Below are 16,348 nucleotides of genomic sequence, written 5' to 3'. Positions count from 1 at the left end.
TAGCACAACCAACCCAGGATACTGATCACCATGCATAGCTGGTACAGTGTGAATATGGCTCAACCAGCCCAGGATACTGATCACCATGCTGAGCTGGTACAGTGTGAATATAGGTCAACCAGCCCAGGATACTGATCACCATGCCGAGCTGGTACAGTGTGAATATTTGTCAACCAGCCCAGGATACTGATCACCATGCCGAGCTGGTCCAGTGTTAATTTTTGTTAACCTGCCCATAATACTGATCACCATGCCGAGCTGGAACAATGTGAATATGGACAACCAGCCCAGGATACTGATCACCATGCCGAGCTGGTACAGTGTGAAGATTTGTCAACCAGCCCAGGATACTGATCACCATGCCGAGCTGGTCCAGGGTTAATTTTTGTTAACCTGCCCATAATACTGATCACCATGCCATGCTGGAACAATGTGAATATGGACAACCAGCCCAGGATACTGATCACCATGCCGAGCTGGTACAGTGTGATTATGGGTCAACCAGTATAGGATACTGATCACCATGCCAAGCTGGTACAATGTGAATATGGGTCAACCATCCCAGGATATTGATCACCATGCCAAGCTGGTAGTGTGAATATTGCTCAACCAACCCAGGATTCTGATCACCATGCCAAGCTGGCACAATGTTAATAAGGGTCAACCAGCCCAGGATACTGATCACCATGCCAAGCTGGTACAGTGTGAATATTTGTCAACCATCACAGGATACTGATCACCATGCTGTGCTGGTACAGTGTGAAGATTTGTCAACCAGCCCAGGATACTGATCACCATGCTGAGCTGGTACAGTATGAAGATGGCTCAACCAGCCCAGGATACTGATCACCATGCTGAGCTGGTGCAGTGTGAATATTGGTCAACCAGCCCCGGATACTGATCACCATGCGGAGCTGTACAGTGTGAATATGGGTCAACCAGCCCAGGATACTGATCACCAGGTCAAGCTGGTACAGTGTGAATATGGGTCAACCAGCCCAGGATTCTGATCACAATGCCGAGCTGGTACAGTGTTAATATTTGTTAACCTGCCCAGAATACTGATCACCATGCCAATCTGGAACAATGTGAATATGATCATCCAGCCCAGGATGTTGATCACCATGCCAAGCTGGTACAATGTTAATATGGGTCAACCAGCCCAGGATACTGATCACCATGCCCAAGCTGTTACAGTGTGAATATTGCTCAACCAGCCTAGGATACTGATCATCATGCCGAGCTGGTACAGTCTGAATATGGGTCAACCAGTATAGGATATTGATCACCATGCTGAGCTGGTACAGTGTGAAGATGGCTCAACCAGCCCAGGATACTGATCACCATGCTGAGCTGGTGCAGTGTGAATATTGGTCAACCAGCCCCGGATACTGATCACCATGCGGAGCTGTACAGTGTGAATATGGGTCAAGCAGCCCAGGATACTGATCACCAGGTCAAGCTGGTACAGTGTGAATATGGGTCAACCAGCCCAGGATTCTGATCACAATGCCGAGCTGGTACAGTGTTAATATTTGTTAACCTGCCCAGAATACTGATAACCATGCCAATCTGGAACAATGTGAATATGATCATCCAGCCCAGGATACTGATCACCATGCCGAGCTGTTACAGTGTGAATATAGGTCAACCATCCCAGGATACTGATCACCATGCATAGCTGGTACAGTGTGAATATGGCTCAACCAGCCCAGGATACTGATCACCATGCCGAGCTGTTACAGTGTGAATATGGCTCAACCAGCCCAGGATACTGATCACCATGCCGAGCTGGTACAGTGTGAATATGGCTCAACCAGCCCAGGATACTGATCACCATGCTGAGCTGGTACAGTGTGAATATAGGTCAACCAGCCCAGGATACTGATCACCATGCCGAGCTGGTACAGTGTGAATATTTGTCAACCAGCCCAGGATACTGATCACCATGCCGAGCTGGTCCAGTGTTAATTTTTGTTAACCTGCCCATAATACTGATCACCATGCCATGCTGGAACAATGTGAATATGGACAACCAGCCCAGGATACTGATCACCATGCTGAGCTGGTACAGTGTGATTATCGGTCAACCAGTATAGGATACTGATCACCATGCCAAGCTGGTACAATGTGAATATGGGTCAACCATCCCAGGATATTGATCACCATACCAAGCTGGTAGTGTGAATATTGCTCAACCAACCCAGGATTCTGATCACCATGCCAAGCTGGTACAATGTTAATAAGGGTCAACCAGCCCAGGATACTGATCACCATGCCAAGCTGGTACAATGTTAATAAGGGTCAACCAGCCCAGGATACTGATCACCATGCTGAGCTGGTACAGTGTGAATATGTGTCAACCAGCCCATGATACTGATCACCATGCCGAGCTGGTACAGTGTGAATATTTGTCAACCATCCCAGGATACTGATCACCATGCCGTGCTGGTACAGTGTGAAGATTTGTCAACCAGCCCAGGATACTGATCACCATGCTGAGCTGGTACAGTGTGAAGATGGCTCAACCAGCCCAGGATACTGATCACCATGCTGAGCTGGTGCAGTGTGAATATTGGTCAACCAGCCCCGGATACTGATCACCATGCGGAGCTGTACAGTGTGAATATGGGTCAACCAGCCCAGGATACTGATCACCAGGTCAAGCTGGTACAGTGTGAATATGGGTCAACCAGCCCAGGATTCTGATCACAATGCCGAGCTGGTACAGTGTTAATATTTGTTAACCTGCCCAGAATACTGATCACCATGCCAATCTGGAACAATGTGAATATGATCATCCAGCCCAGGATGTTGATCACCATGCCAAGCTGGTACAATGTTAATATGGGTCAACCAGCCCAGGATACTGATCACCATGCCGAGCTGTTACAGTGTGAATATGGCTCAACAAGCCTAGGATACCGATCACCTTGCCGAGCTGGTACAGTGTGAATATAGGTCAACCATCCCAGGATACTGATCACCATGCATAGCTGGTACAGTGTGAATATTTGTCAACCAGCCCAGGATACTGATCACCATGCCGAGCTGGTACAGTGTGAATATTTGTCAACCAGCCCAGGATACTGATCACCATGCAGAACTGGTACAATGTTAATATGGGTCAACCAGCCCCAGATACTGATCACCATGCCGATCTACTACAGTGTGAATATGGGTCAACCAGTCCAGGATACTGATCGCCATGCTGAGCTGGTACAGTGTGAATATTTGTCAACCAACCCAGGATGCTGATCACCTTATCGGGCTGGTACAGTGTGAGTATCTGTCAACCAGCCCCAGATACTGATCGCCATGCCGTGCTGGTCCAATCTGAATGTGGTTCAATCAGCCCAGGATGCTGATAACCATGCCGCGCTTGTTCTGTGTGAATAAGCGTCAACAAGCCGAATATATCGCACTGGTACCTTTCATTATTTACAAAGTTACCTCAACTCCTTTCCTGCTTTCCCTTTTTGATGCAGAATGTCAGAAATCTATGAATTTTGAGTTTCCAGTCTTTGTCATTCTGCAAACTTGTCTTGTAGTTGCTATAAAATTATATTCATTTATTTCTATTTGTGCCATCAAACCATCTATCGTGTTATAAATGTGTGTCCATTCAGATAAAGAGCCTTAAGCTGAGACTTTTAGCATTATTACTCATTTTGGTTCTAATTTCTGCTGCAATCTTCTGCTTATATTTTCTGCCCCTTCCTGTCACACTTTGATTACTGTTCGCCTCTTCACTACCCTGCACCTCTGATCTCTCGTTTCCTTTTGATTTTTTTCACTTCCCTTCAATTAGTTTGAAGTCTATCTGCAACCCTAGTTATACGATTCAGCAGGACACTGGTCCCAGCTTGGTTCAAATGAAGCCCGTTGCAAAGGAACAGCTCTCTCCTTCACCAGTGCTGGTGCCAGTGCCCCACGAATCAGAACCCATTTCTCTCACACCAATATTTGAGCCACGCATTTACCTCTCTAATCTTATTTTCCCTACGCCAATTTGCACGTGGCTCAGGTTGTAATGCGGCGATTATTACCTTTGAGGTTCTGCTTTTTAATTTAGCCCCGAGCTGCTCATGGTCCCTCAGCAGAACCTCTTTCCGGGTCCTACCTATGTCATTGGTACCTGCGTGGACGAAAACAATTGGATCATTCCCCTCTCGCTTCATGTTTCTCTCTCGCCCAGAAGAGATCTCCTTCACTTGGCATCAGGTAGCTAACACAGCCTTCTGGAACCCCTGTCTTTGCTGCAGAGAACAGTATCTATTCCCCTAACTATGCTATCCTCTTTTACGACTACATTTCGCCCCGCACTTTAATGACACACTCAACCACGGTTCAGTGGTCAGTTCGCTCATCCGACAAGCAGTCTGTGCCCTCGTCCCCACTGGGAGCAAGAACTTCGTACCAATTAGACAAGGGGATTGGCTGAGGCTCCTCCAAAACAAAATTCCAGATCCCCATACCTGCCTCACTCGCATTCACACCTGCTTTCCCTAACCATGTTCAAACTTTGATGTAATTAATATAAGGGGTGCGATCATCTCCTGAAATACAGTGTCCAGATAACTCTCCCCACTCCCTGATCTGTTGCACCGTCCGCAACTCGGACTGCAGCCCATCAACACTGAGCCGAAGGTCATCGAGCAGCCAACACTTGCTGCAGATGTGGTCTCTGTGGGTCACACCGGCGTCCCCCAGCTCCCACATACTACAGCTGCAACACATCGCCTGCCCAGCCATCTCTATTCTACTTAATTAATTGATTTGGATGGTAAATACCTTACAAGTGAATTTCTTAACTGCACTCATGATCTGTAATAACGTCTCAAGATTTAAACCACCTGGCTAATCAAAAAAGACACGGATGAGATACCCACCAATCACCTACCTGTTTTTCTGAGCTGTCATACCTCGGCTCTGACAGGTAGGGAGAGGTAGAAGGGGCTCTCTGCTACCGATTTTTATCTCATGCCGCCTCTGCCCTTCTCACGCAGGTCTACTCTCCATGTGCAGTGATAGTATGGGAAAGGATGACTTGATGTAAGCTGGTGAGGTCATAGTCCAGAGGAAAGTGGGAAAGTATGTCAGAGAGTTAGAGCTTCAGCTCCTAAGGTTCTCTTCAGAAAACAATTGTCAGCAAGTTTAATGATAATTTCAGGGTTGAGATAATGAAGTGTTGCAGAGCAAAGGGACATAGATCAGAGAGCGTAAAGGGGGTGAGATTCATTTAATCACACCTGTTTCCATCTTAACACTAACCTTAATTAGTTAACTCTCTCCATGCCCCCTTTTTCCCTGGTTCTGTATTTGCTATATGTGGTTCGTCTCTAATATATATATATATATCTGAAGAAATCGTATTAACGTGCAAAGTTAGTTCTGTGTCTGTGTGTCTCTCCTGACCTGTTTTTCCAGCAGTGTTTCCAGCAGAATCTGTTTTCAAATCTAGTAACGGTCGTCCTCTGCCGGTGGATGCGAGTGTTTCAGTAAGCCAACCAATCACAAAAAACCACAATCTGCTGGAGAGTAATTCACGGTGTCGTCGTTCTCCCGACTGAGTAACAATTGCACTCCGCTGATGACTAACTGAGATATTTAGAAAAGAAGTGCAAAAACACATTAATTTCTGATCAGATTCTCCCGCTCTCCCGCCATACTCCGGGATCGTGCAGCACAGTAAAACAACGTTGGATTGCATCTAGGAATCGGTGTTTATTTAGTAATTGAACCATAATATTGCAAGTAATATTGACAAAGGCGCCCATTGAATACATGTTTTATTATTTTTGCATTGTTTTCATTGTACATCAACACTTACTTAATAAACAGGAGTAATTTGTCCACATCGAGTACATAGCGGTGGAGGAAGCAGTTACAATAAATGCAGGTAAAAGAAACAGACCATTTATTTGCCGCCTGACGTATTTTAAACCTTCTTTAATAGGATATGAAAACGTGAAGCGGTTACAGAACGAACTTCGTACAAACTCAATATTAATAAGCAATGGTTTTAATCTCTGTGACAGTGTCGGTAATTACATGCGGAGTAATATATCTCAGTATTTGTATCGACAGAGAAATGATCCGAAATCAATTCTGTTTGGTATTTCAATTAAACAGAATACACACACTTTCAGGAAAAAACGTGGAGAAAAGCCAAATCTAGTTATTTCAACACCAAGTAATCTGGTGATTGATTAACATAAAGTGGTGCTAATATCGTGAAGTAAAGCACAGTCAGCATGTTTACACTGTTGTAAAATTTCATGCCATTCTCTCAGCTTTAACACAGAATATTTTCCACCAGTCTGTGATCCACCAACAGACATCATTTGCAGTATTTGAGTCTGACTGTTAGCTGAAAGGACAACAAAAACGACTTGAGAGGGTTAGAGCAATACAAAACATCAAACACCTCAAATACAGTATATGTTCCCTACTCAGAATATTCCTGTTTCAATAAGCCTCCTATTTCAATAGTAAGTACACAGAATGTTCTCTCTGATACTTTAGAATCACAGACTGCTGAAAACACCACTCATTATCATATTAATGTCAGGGCGGCACAGTGGCGCAGTGGTTTGCACCGCAGCCTCACAGGTCCAGCGACCCGGGTTCAATTCTGGGTACTGCTTGTGTGGAGTTTGCAAGTTCTACCTGTGTCTGCGTGGGTTTCATCCGGGAGCTCCAGTTTCCTCTCACATGCCAAAGCTGATAGTTAAATTGGCCATTATTAATTGCCCCTGGTATAGGTAGGTGGCAGGGAAATAAAAGAACAGGTGGGGATGCGGTAGGAATATGGAATTAGTGTAGGATTAGTATAAATGTGTGGTTCATGGTCGGCACAGACTCGGTGGGCCGAATGGCCTGTAACTCTAAAAAAAATAAATTAAAAAACCATCCGGGACTGCACACTGTCAGCACAAATAAATGGAACAAATAATACAGCATTAGTCTTACCGGGTTTATGTAGATGTAAGATGTTGAATCACACAGTCACTGCCCATCGTTGGTGGAATGTCTGCCATTGTGAACGTGTCACAGTGAACATCCTCATTGTCTTCAGGTAAACCGGGATCAATGCGGCTCTGAGAGCTGTATACTGTGGAGAGTAAGATTATGGATTAATGATTGGACTGAAAGCTGGTTCACTGCGGGTCATCTGTATAAGTGTCAATCAGGTGATGGGGACTGGAATTTGAATGTTTTCCAGCTCCATTCACTGTGTTGTTATATTCCCGCTGGGTGATAACAGATGAAGTGGATCTGCTGAGCCTGAATCAGGGTGCTCAGATTGAGCACCTGAAGGATTTCTCGTGGGAGTGTTAATAAGAGAGATATCACACACGGAATAACATCAGGATGTCTTTGCTAAAATACGCCAAGCATTGATTAGACTAATTTCCTTTAATCACATCATGAATTTGAATCAACCAGGATCTGTGACATCCCCGATTGGAATGAAATTCAAAGTAGTGACAGAGAGCTGGTGATTGTGGGTGTTTAACTCACCGAGAGTGGAGTATTCACCGCCGGCACTTGTCAGTGTGAAGAGATCATCAGGAGCACTGTCCAGCAACAAGTGACCATCTTGTGTTTCAGTGGCTCCAGTCTCAACATCGTCATAATCACCCAGAACCAGACCTGCGAGGAAATAATGATTTTCACATAAATTAAATTAAATTGTATCACTGAATACTTCGAATGATATCGTAAGACGTCAATCTACCTGGGCCGGCCACGGTAGACTGATCTTCAGCTGTAGTGCGATTAGACGCTGGTAAATGTTAGGACCATATCGTGTCGCAGTAGCTGAGTCTTCTTAGGCCCCTGCTATATTTTTAAGCACCCAGCAATCGATTGAAAGGCAGGAGCACTGTAGGAGATTGGGCGGGTGAACTGACAACTGGTGTGTTTGGCAGATGGCAGCAGGCAGAGCAAGGGTGGCGTCCAGGTTTTCTCATGCCTCCCTTGAAGTGCTCCTCCAGGTAGCAAGGTCAAATAGGGAAGTGCTTTCCCCATCGGCATGGGTGAAGGAGGCTGGCTAGGCAGGCAGCGAGGGCATGGCAGGAGACTGAGGAGCATGTGTGCAGCCGTGAGGTGGTCCAGGTAAGAAGCTTCGGTGCAGGAAGATGATCTAGTCTGTAGTATGGCAAGGTGAGTGCAGAACCTAACATTACGCTCACGACCTGAAATGTCACAAAATATGAAAATGAAATTGGAGAAGGGGTACCCCCACTCATTGGTTCAGATCCTCCCCCATCATAGTGCACAGCTTAGTGACTGCCTCCCTGGAGAGGCACAGTCTTCAGTGACACTGCTGCTCTGACATTTGCAGGAAGAAGAGCCTCTGATGGTAAACCCTCTCTGGTGGGTAGCATCTCCTGCACTCAAGATGCTGCTTGCGTGCTACTGTGTGCCCTGTTGATCCACACTGTCTTCCAGCCTCCTGATTCTTGTCACTATCTGGGTGATGCAGCCCAACTCCTGGGGACTGTAGCTCTCTCCATCTCTGATGCTCCTCCACAATGTGAGCCCTCAAAGCCGGAGTGGCTGAGACCTATTGTAAATTGCTGCACTTATTTCTCAATGTCTTCAATCTTTCTACTTTGTATACGTATGTTACACGTCGGAGAAGATGCTCACCCTGAATACCTCTGTTGTGATTGGCAAGATAGGTCAGCCTCCAGATTGCCAATGCCGTAATTCTCACCCTCCCTCCAGTGACGTAATGCTTTTCACAGCCACAACAGACCTTCCACTGACCTGCCACCTCTTTACAGGTGGCGAGTCTCTGAAAACTGTTGTTCTCGCCCGCCTTTCACTAAATTGTGAATGGTTTAGAAAATTGCCATGCATTTCCTGTTTTATAGGCTCAGTTACCTGACCAGCGCCTTAAAGTGGAGCCTCCACCCGCCAGCTCGTCCGATTCCGGGAATATCACCGAATAGTGTAATGACGTCGAGCTTCCTTTGCACCGCTATCCGCGGCATTTTCCCTCCCCGACTGTGGTCACTGTGTGACAAACTTCTGCCCTCCGTGTTCAAGTCACATGTATCCCATTGAATCACCCATCCAACATGTACACAAATTTCACATTTCACCGCCCAGACAACAGTGTCAGAAAACATCATGAACTGAAAGTTTATTTCCATTATACTCCATGGCGCAATCGGGATGATTTTGCAGAAATCCAAATTATTTCTCCATTTTTTTAAACTAAAATCACTCAGAAAATCCCTATTTCTTCAGAAGCATCATCTTAGGGCGAGGAAGTTCTGATATATTTAGTTGCTGATTTTAGATAGCAGACAGCGTGATGGATTTAAAAACCTGATGGTAACAAGTAAAAATGTACTCACCCTGAATACTGGAGGAGTTCCGTTCAGGATTTTCTGATCCAGGATCCATTTCATTCAAACTGTGACTGGTGTAATATTCAATCTGATTGAGGGACTCAATGGAATCGGTAATTGTTAAACACAAACAGGGATGGTTATTGGAGAGATTGATTGGGACATTCGAGTAAATAACATAATACCATCATCAACCGTTGACAATGTCCTGGGACTTTGTATCTGACACGATTGTGGAACATTCATCACAGGGACTGCAGTGGTTCAAGATCAACTAGGGATGGACCTGAAATGCCAGCTTATCCAGCGAGTAGTTAAAACAATACACAGAACAGCTGGTGGGTCAGATTTCAGACATCAGAGCCGAGACAATAGTGTAAAACATAGTCAATTCGCACAGTTTCTTAATGCAGAATTCGTCCACCCTGTCCCCGTCTCTTTCCTCTCCAGAGTCTCAAACGGCCGGTGCTGTCTCCAAAACCGAACCCCATCCCGGATAATGGGGCAGAAAAGAGTGCAAGGAGGCTTTGTTCTTAGAGTGATAGAGTCATACAGCATACAAACAGGCCCTTCGGCCCACCGCGTCCATGCTGACCATAATGCCTATCTATACTAATTCCACCTATCTGCATTAATTCCATATCCCTCTATGCCCTGCTCATTCAAGTACCTGTTCAGATGCCTCTTAAATGTTGCTTCTGTTCCTGTGTCCACCACCTCCTTTGGCAGCTCATTCCAGATAAACACTATTCTTTGTATGAAAAATCTACCCCTTTGATCCCCTTTAAACCTCCTCCCTCTCACCTTAAATCTATACCCTCTAGTTTTAGTCACCCTTATCATGGGGAACAGACACTGGCTAACTACCCTATCTATGCCTCTCACAATTTTATATACCTCTATCATGTCCCCTCTGAGCATCATTCGCCCTAGGGAAAACAGATCCAGCCTATCCAATCTCTCTTTATAACTCAAGCCCTCCAAACCAGGCAACATCTTTGTGAATCTTTTCTGCACCCTCCCTAGCTTAATCATATCTTTCCTGTCGTGCAGCGATCAGAACTGCACACAGTGCTCCCAGTGTGGCCGAAACAATGATGCGTACAACTGTTACATGACGTCCCAACTCTTGTACTCAATGCCTCGGCCAATGAAAACAAGCATGCCATACGCCTTCTTCACCACCCTGTCTACCAGTGTTGCCACTTTCAGGGAACTATGTACTTGCATTCCAAGGTCAGCAGACTCCCCAGGGCCCTGCCATTCATTGTATATGCCCTGTCCTGGTTTAACTTCCCAAAATGCACTACTTAGCACTTGTCTGCGTTAAATTCCATTTTCCAATCCCTTGCCCACTTTTCCAATTGATCTATATCCTGTTGTAACCTGAGACAACCTTCTTCACTGTCCACTACACCACCAATTTTGGTGTCATCTGCAAACTTACTAATCATGTCCCCTACATTCTCATCCAAGTCATTAATATATATGACAAACAACAGAGGGCCCAGCACCGATCCCTGCGGCACACCACTGGTCACCGGCCCCCAATCTGAAAAACAACCGCCCACCACTACCCTTTGCCTCCTATCACCAAGCCAATTTTGTATCCAATTGGCTACCTCTCCCTCGATCCCATGTGTTTGAACGTTCTGGACCAACCTACCATGCGGAACCTGGTTAAAGGCCTTGCTAAAGTCCATGTACACAACGTCCACCGCCCTACCCTTGTCAATCCTCTGGGTCACCTCCTCAAAAAACTCAATCAACTTCGTGAGACATGATTTCCCACGCACAAAGCCATGCTGACTATCTCGAATTGGATCTTGCCTTTCCAGATGCATACAAATCATGTCTGTCAGAATCCCTTGCAATAGCTTTTCTACACTGATGTAAGGCTCACCCTGCTTCCCTTCTTAAATGAAGGCACAACATTAGCTGTCCTCCAGTCTTCCGATACATCCCCTGTGACTAACTATGATACAAAAGTCTCTGCCAGGGCACCAGCAATCTGCTCAATTGCTTCCCATAGCATCCTCGGATACACCTGGTCAGGCCCTGGAGATGTATCCACCTTCATGCGCTTCAAAACCTCCAACATCTCCTCCCTTGTAATGTTGATATGCTCCAAGATATCGCTGTTCCCTCCCTTGAACTCACTAGCTTCCATGACCTTCTGCACGGTAAATACAGACGAAAAGTATTCATTTAAGCCATGCCCATTTGCCGTGGGTCCATACACAGATTACCACACTAATCCTTAAGGGGACCTACTCTCTCCCTAGTTAACCATTTACCCTTAATATACTTATGAAATATTTTAGGATACTCTTTTATCTTATCTGCCTGGGAAATCGTCTTTGTGTGTTTTGTTGTAACCTTAATAATTGATCTCAATGGTTAAATCGCATGACAGAACTTATATCGGTTTGGCAGTGTTGCTGCCCCAGTATCATGAAGCAGAATTTGTAGATTTCATGTTAAACTTCAGAATACAAAGTGTTAGAATAAGTTTTTTGTAGAAACCACGGATTTGAGGTTAGGAGTTCCTGATGGAAACGTGTTTCTGATCCAGAAATCCAGTCACCTAGAGAAATAAAATCTGAGTCAATGTGACTATCTCCTCCTGAGAGCAGTGATTATTTATGGTCTTGATTAAATGGAATAAAATGACATGATAGTTGTAAACAAACAGAAATCACGTTCTTTAAGCATTTGCGATTGGTGGGAATCTTACTCTAGACACAGATTTTTATTTTATTTTTATTTAGAGATACAGCACTGAAACAGGCCTTTCGGCCCACCAAGTCTTTGCCGATCATCTACCAAACATTTATACTCATCCTACATTAATCCCATATTCCTACGACATCCCTACACTAGGGGCAATATATAATGGCCAATGTCCCTATCAACCTGCAAGTCTTTGGCTGTGGGAGAAAACCGGAGCACCCGGCGAAAACCTACACGGTCACAGGGAGAACTTGCAAACACCGCACAGGCAGGACCCAGAATTGAACCCGGGCCGCTGCAGTTGTGACGCTGCGGTGCTTACCACTGCGCCACTGTGCCGCCCCTAGATATCGATACACTCGCACTGTGATCGGACTCCTTCACCTGGGGATAGTGAGCGGATTTCTGACAGTGTTCAGTCAGTAAGCTGACAATTAAAATGGGGTATTTCAGTGGAAGTGACATTTGTCTTGTGAAAATTCGGCATGAGATATAAAACACAGACCTGAATGCCGGATCTGATAGGAATCCTTGCCAGGTGGAATATTCCCAATCTCTTCATAAATTGCTTGGTACAAACCAGCCAGTGAACCCTTGACGCTAGTGACAGAACCTGTCAGATGGATGGTGGGGAGATTAAAATTTAGTTGCAACCCACGAGCGTTTAACAGTAAGTTATCTGCGAACACTTCCAAATCGCAGAGATTGTGATTGTAAAGTGACAAAGCCTGGTATTATGAATGCGGAGTAGTTTTGTTGTGCGTATTTGTGTATATGTCTTTGTGTCTATTTTTCGGCATACTCACATGTTCACCTGCAGCAGACTTGGGACAAATGCGTTCACTGAGGAAAAGTTCAATCAAGTTTGTTCGAAACGATCTCCCCCTGACAAAGCCATGCTGACTATCCCCGATTAATGCCTGCCTCTCGAAGTGGAGATTAATCCTGTTCCTCTGAATTTTCGCAATAGTTTCCCTACCACTGATGTTAGATTCACCTGCCTGTAATTACCTGGTTTACCCCTGCTACCCATCTTGCATAATGGTACCACGTTCATGTCATTTGGGCGGCAGAGTAGTTCAGTGGCTGGCACCGCAGCCTCGCAGCTCCAGGGACCTGGGTTCAATTCTGGGTACTGCCTGTGCGGAGTTTGCAAGTTTTCCCCGTTACTGCGTGGGTTTTCGGCGAGTGCTCCGGTTTCCGCCCACCGCCAAAGACTTGCAGGTAATAAGTACATTGGCCGTTGTAAATTGCCCCGAGTGCAGGTATGGGAGTACTGTAGGGTTAGTATAAATGGGTGGTTGCTGGTTGGCACAGATTCGGTGGGCCGAAGGGCCTGTTTCAGTGCTGTATCTCAAAGTAAATAAATAAATTCGCTGTCCTTCAGTCCTCTGATGCATCTCCTGTACCAGAGAGGATTCGAAAATGTGTGTCAAAGCCCCTGCTATCTCCTCCCTTCCCTCACATAGAAGCCTGGGTCACATATCATCTGCATCTGGGGATTTATCCATTGTAAGCCCGCGAATACTTCCTACCTTTCAATGCTAATTTGTTCAAGTACATCACAATCCCCCTTCCTGATCTCGACACCGATATTGTCTGTCTCCATGGTGAACACAGATGAAAAGTAATCATTTAAAACCTAAACTCCGTCCTCCGGCTCCACACACAGATGGCCACTTTGGTCCCTAATCGGCCCTACTCTTATCCTCTTGCCCTTAATATACTTCAAAAAGAAACGCCTTTGGATTGTCCTTTATCTTGCTGCCCAGTGTTTTTGTATTTCCCCTCTTCGCTCTCTTCATTTCGTTTTGAAGTACCCCTACACTTTCCATACTCCTCGAGGGTCTCCAAAGTGTGCAGCGCTCTGAATCTGCCATAAGCTTCCTTTGCACTCCTTATCCAATCCTCTATATCCCTTGACATCCAGGTTTCCCCGGATTTGTTGGTCCTTCCCTTCAACCTCAGGGAAACATGTTGGCCCTGAGCTCTCACTATTTCCTTTTTGAAGGTAAGAGACCATGGGATCCAGGGCAATTTGGCAAAGTGGATCCAAAATTGGCTTAGTGGCAGGAGGCAAACTGTGATGGTCGAAGGTTGTTTTTGAGAGAGGAAGCCAGTGACCAGTGGTGTATTACAGGGATCGATGCGGGGAGCCTTGCTGTTTGCACCGTACCTTAATGATTTAGATGTAAATATAGGAGGTATGATCAGTAAGTTTACAGATGACACGAGAATTGTTGGTGTCGTAAACAGTGAGGTGGAAGGCCTTTTATTACAGGACGAAATAGATGGGCTGGTAAGATGGGTGAATAGCAGCAAATGGAATTTAATCCTGAGAAGTGTGAGGTGATGCATTTTGGGAGGACGTACAAGGCAAGGGAATATACAATGGATCGTAGGTCCCTAGGAAGTTCAAAGGGTCTGAGGGACCTTGGTGGACGTTTCCATAGATCACTGAAAGCAGAAGCACAGGGAGATACGATGGTTAGGAAGGACATATGGGAAACTTGTATGTATTAGCTGAGGCATAGCATATACGAGCAGGGAGGTTATGAAGGAGCTGTATAAAACACTACTTAGGCCACAGCTGGAGTACCGTGTACAGTTATGGTCACCACACTATAGGAAGGATGTGATTGCACGGGAGAGGGTGCAATGGAGATTCACCAGGATGTTGCCTCGGCTGGAGCATTTCAGCTATGTAGCGAGACTGGATAGGTTAGGGTTGTTTTCTTTCGAGCAAAACATGCTGAGGCGGGACCTGATTGAGGTATACAATATTACAAAGGGCATTGATAGGATAGATCGGAAGAAAGTTTTTTCCCTTAGCAGAGGGGTCAGTTACCGGGGTGGGTGGATGTAACATAAGGGGCAGGAAGTTTAGAGAGGATTTGAGGAAAGAATATTCACCCAGAGGATATCTGGAGTCTGGAACAGATTGCCTGAAGAGGTGGTGGAGTCAGGAACCCTCACAACATTTAAGGTATTTAGATCAGCACGCACAACATACAAGGCAAGGGCCGAATGCTGGAAAATGGGATTAGAATAGATATATGCTTGATGGCCAGCACAGATACGATGGGCTGAAAGGCCTCTTTCTGTGCTGTATAACTCTATTACTCTATGACTCTTTGACCTGATCGCGTGCTTGTGATCGTTTGTAAATGACTGCCAGTCCAGTGAGGTTACAAAGCTTGATCTTATCCGCTTTAGGACTGTCTTGTTTCAGAGCCTGTTATGGTCTGGTCCTTGGCTGAGATATCAGGCCGATGCTGTCCGAGCTATAGAATATTTATTAATAAGAGAGAGCGAGCTATTTCTATAAGAACTCTATGTTATTAAGAGGCATCTTATCAAATACATGAATAGGATGGGAATAGAGGGGTCCGGTCCTCGGAAGTGCAGAAGGTTTTAATCTAGACAGTTATCAAGATCTGCGTCGGCTTGGAGGCCGATTGGCCTGTTCCTGTGCTGTACTTTTCTTTGTTGTTCTAAAAGTGTATTTCATTAAGAGGCCCATTTCTTATAATAAATCAGGAGTGAATTGGATGGGTGAAATATGAGTGGAAGCGTTGTTTTCGAATGTAGAATCACCGCTGGTGAATGGAGAAGGTCCTGTGCAAATATCACTTGTCAAAATAACGAACAGATCCGGTGAGACAGCTCGAGATTGCATGCCAAGAGCCAGAATATGAAGGGCAGGAATTGATACCCAATAGATGAAGGAAGATTATCAGTCAAATAAATAGCTGAGTGCACAGCCCAAAAATGCCAATTAAACTTCCCGATCTATTGTTAGAATTCTTCCAGACTTCCATGTATTATGTGGTGAAATCTCACAGTGAATGTGGACACTTCAAATCACTCTCTATTTTAAATGTCACATTTTACTAATTCCAGAGCAGACTGAATGTAGAAAATCAGCAAAATATATATATATATATTTCTAACAAGGCCACTTGACAGTCCATGGAAAGCTGCAATGAACGAGAGTTTTGCATGCATATGACACAATATCTGGGAAGTTTGTGTTGGATCCACGGGAAGATATGAGCCTCACCTCTTCTGATTGACTTTTTCTGTATAACCACAATCAGTGAGATCAAAACACAGAATAGCAGGACTCCGAAGCAGACCGCAACTCGGATGGAAGTAGTTTTATATCCCTGTGCTCAATGAGAACAATACAGAAAGGTTTAACACAGAGACAGTCCGTCTTGCATGATAAAATATTTTCAAGA

This window comes from Heterodontus francisci, unplaced genomic scaffold, assembly GCF_036365525.1.
Source record: "Heterodontus francisci isolate sHetFra1 unplaced genomic scaffold, sHetFra1.hap1 HAP1_SCAFFOLD_88, whole genome shotgun sequence".
NCBI lineage: Eukaryota > Metazoa > Chordata > Chondrichthyes > Heterodontiformes > Heterodontidae > Heterodontus > Heterodontus francisci.
This window is presented reverse-complemented; position numbering follows the sequence as displayed.